This window comes from Actinia tenebrosa, unplaced genomic scaffold (genome assembly GCF_029948245.1).
Source record: "Actinia tenebrosa isolate PJP-AT-01 unplaced genomic scaffold, QUT_ActTen_1.0 PGA_scaffold12__29_contigs__length_12842862, whole genome shotgun sequence".
Classification (NCBI taxonomy): Eukaryota; Metazoa; Cnidaria; class Anthozoa; order Actiniaria; family Actiniidae; genus Actinia; species Actinia tenebrosa.
In genome coordinates, this window is record NW_028292572.1 from 4067276 (window position 1) to 4071245 (window position 3970).

Below are 3970 nucleotides of genomic sequence, written 5' to 3' on the forward strand. Positions count from 1 at the left end.
TGCCTTGACAGGCAAACATCACTCGATATCTAAAATACATGATCGTGAAATTGAAAAATGACAAAGTACTTCTTCCGACTCTGTTAGAAAGTATTTGACCGGGCTTCCTGTGTGTAACGGCGTCACGCTCTCGTTTAAATAATTAGCTCGTTTCGCATCTTTGTTACTTACTTAAAATATTCCCTTAATCATATTTCAAATATCGTGCCAATATTTCTAAAGATGGGTTCAGGATGTATAATAGAACCGAGGAAGACTCACCGGCCGTGGAAATTAAAAGCAAACTTTGGTCAACTTTGTACTTTAATAATGCAGAGCCGATAATGGCGACAACAACATAGCATCGTACGCGCAGTCATCGAGATTTCCATAAATTCTGGTTAAGGTATGTGTTTTTTAAAGCTAAAAACAGCGTTCAGATGTTCTTTATTTCTTTCTTTATCATTAACGATGTATATAAATAGACATGATTGCGTTTTGTCGCCAGTTTGCTTTCATTCAATGCCAGTTGCGTGACCAAAGTACCAGAAGTTTTTCACTAAATTTGACCTCAGAGCAGCTTGCGTTATGAGCTCTCGTGTTTAAAAAAATGAGTAGCCCAAAAATATTATTGCATTTTCGTGTAGACGAAACATTGCTCTTTCACCAAGATATAGTTTTGAATCTATAGGCGATGTAGAAATGGCTAAAAAGATGCCCTGATTTTGATGTATTTTTTGTACTGAAAAAATGTCAAAGATTCAAAAATTCACTAAATAATCAATCTTATATTAATCGTAATAATTTTATAATGTGAATGTCAACTATTATGTGTTCTATCAAAATATTGTATTGGTTTTTAGTTTGCATTGAAATGAAACTTTTTAGAGAGTTCATAACGAGGCGTACTTTTCACCCTTGAAAACCCGCCTGGAAGCGAGAAAACCGAAAATGTCATTTTTCGGCGAGAAAATTGTTTTTTCAAGTTTTTTATTTTTTTCTGAGAATCAGTTCAACTAATGTAATCTTCTGGTAAGGAAAAGAAAATTTTCATTTTTTAAATTTTTCCGACAATAGTCAATATTTACGGACAGCCTCTCTTAAACACTCAAAAAGATTCCTTCTCACGAGTGGGTGCACTTCTATGGAATCAAATACCACCTTTCATTAGGAGTTTTATCCAAAAAAACTTCCAAAAGGAAATCAAAACCGTTTTATTAACGATCTTAATATTAATCGCTATGATACTGAGATCTTCAAACTTTTTAAGTAAGTCTATCTGTAATGAGCTATTTTCATTTTCTACTCAGTGAACTACTTTTCATTTCCTATTCAGCTCTTGTACTCTGATTATTTAGTATTATTAACATATAAAGACATCTTTGTAAATCTACGTGTATATTCTGTGAATTTAACCTGCCTAGACTAGCTTTAGCTATATGCAGGTTATATAGTTTTTCTTTTTTGTATTCCTTTATTCATCAATAAAGTTTAAAGTATTCATGTAAGGTTCTTTCCAAAGAAGGGAGGAGTTGTAGTGCCGGGATCCTTGTGTCAGGGATCCCTGTGTCATGGGATACACGGAGCACATGGAATGATTTTGTATGTGTAAGTTTAACAACGGCTTCGGAGCGAATAAAGTGAGTTTAATAGGAAGGTTATTCGTCTTTTCCACACTTTGAATTAGAAAAGTTTCCATACAGCAAGATATGGACTCAGTCTGCAGATGTTTTCTTACAGTGTAATTACATCAGCTGTAGAAATTTATCTTCCTAGCTGTAGCTTGCATTAAATACAGAAACTGAAACTTTCCAACCAGTCTGTACTGGTTTCAGAGATTCCCTCCCTCATTTCAAAGTCAGGAGAAACAAAAAAATAACAAGCCTGAATCCAGTTATACTATGTTTTATATATTTTAATAATATCATGTTATTCACATTTTAAAAATGGCGATTTGGAGTTGAGGGATATCATCAAGTGGCTGACTGGAAGTTATGACATCCCCCCACTTGAATTTCCAAAGAAGTTCCAAGTAGAATTTGTTCATGGTTGCTTGCTTGGATGTTGTTGTCGGCCAACTGCTTCAACATGTGATATGCCCATAAAGTTGCCTGTACACAAAAATAGTCCCAAAATGATGGAAGAGATGATTTACTCTTCAATTAAAGAATGTCATGGGTTTGGATTATCATAAATCCAATATCATTAGTACTGTCACAAGTTTAGAATATGCACATTCATGTTGGTGAGGGAAGTTTGCTTTACCTTTATTGTTCATGTTGTTCAGCATAATAGTCCATTTTACAGATCCTCTCAGTTACTCCAGCTTCGATAGAGTGTAATATATTCTTTAGTTTTTGACTGCATCCCGTGGGAATGTAAGAAATGGACACATCAAACAACAATTATTGAGACCCTTTTAAAATCCCACAGCCTAACTCTAAGAAGTTAAACATCAGCCTGTAAGTGATTGAGCTTCTGATCAACAGCATCTGAATTTTCAGGTAAGAAATAAAGAATGTCTGGTACTCCCGCAACTGTATCGTGATGTTGCCTTCCGATGTAATGACTGTTCCACTGCTGAACGATTTCATCCAGTTCTTTTTGAATTACTCTTGAAAAACAAAACCAAAGGCATTCCATGTGGAAAGAATTTCCAAGTTCATCAATACCAGATTCAAACATGTCTTGGAAAAAATTGAACCACCAATTTAAGTTGCTTCATCTAAAAAGACCACCAACCTTCAATACGCTGGTTTGATGGGGAAGAACCATAATGGTGAGCTTTTGACGCCGCCAAATTCATCATCTTCATTGGTTCTAAAATAAGATTGCATTGCAGCAACAATAACATTCTCAGTGCCACCATCCGAACGTACAAGTCTTGGACATTCGCATTTTGAACAGCATCCAAGAACAATCAAGCTATGATCTTTGGATTATTGTTTGATTTTACCAGTTCCAGCCAAATTATTCTTCTGCTATATCCACATACACAGCCATGGATCGGGAACCCATATGGCTTCGGCTTGTCATAGCCTATGAAGTTAGACAATAGACAATGTCTTATTTTATCTTATGAAGTTTGACAATAAGACAATGAATGGTGGCCTTTCAGTGCCATTCACATTTATCTGATTAATAAAAAAATCCTGAAACAATTTTTTTTTTTTTTAATTTTTTATTTCATTTTTTATTATTTTTTAATTCTTATTTTTTATTTTTTATTTTTCCAAACATCTGACTGCTAACGTCGAGGGACGGTGTCAGAAATACGGCAGAACTGGCCCCTGACCATGGTTCCCATGCAGGGAAAAGAATGTACTATGGAGAACATCAAATATGCTTGCAAAAAAAACATTTCAATACTGAATTGGAGTGTGACATACTAGCAGGAGAGCGCGGGCATTAATACACCGACATTTCACAGATGAAGTCCTTCAAAGTTATTCACATTCGATTCATCGAAGTCCTTGAGCTCGAGTGTGCTGAAGTAAAAACAGCTCACAATATTTACAGTACTAAAGCTACAAATCACCCGGTAAGTCCCTCAAAGTCCCCACCTAAAAAGTGTAAAACAACACCAGCTAAGGTTGCTACTTCTGCACCTGTCAGCACAATGCTTAAATATTGGACAATTTATTGACCAAAAAGTCGAAATCTTAAGCCTTTACTTGGAGGAGTTTTCTATCGCCGAGAGAGAATGATCTAAGCCTTTCCCAGTGAATTTAGCAGTGGACAAATCCCCATTTGCAAGTGAAGGATTTCGTCATGCCTACATGGCTAGCACTATAAATGGACTCCCTGAAAAGAAGTACGTCCTTAAGAGATACAAGGCGGAGGAGATTGAAGGAATAAAAAGATTGACTGGGTCTTTAGAGGTGAAAACTAGAAACGCTGTACAGATGAGCACTCTAGCACGTAATTTTGCCCAAAATATGGAAGTGGAGAGTCCAATGGAGTTTGGAAAGTGTTTTCAATACCCTAAAAT

General features: G+C 35.8%; 1 pseudogene; it reads right to left on the reverse strand.

Annotated features, from left to right (window-relative positions):
- Nucleotides 1–2198: 2198 nt before the first annotated feature.
- On the reverse strand, nucleotides 2199–3277 carry LOC148912003 (uncharacterized; annotated as a pseudogene).
- Between the last annotated feature and the right edge of the window lie 693 nt (nucleotides 3278–3970).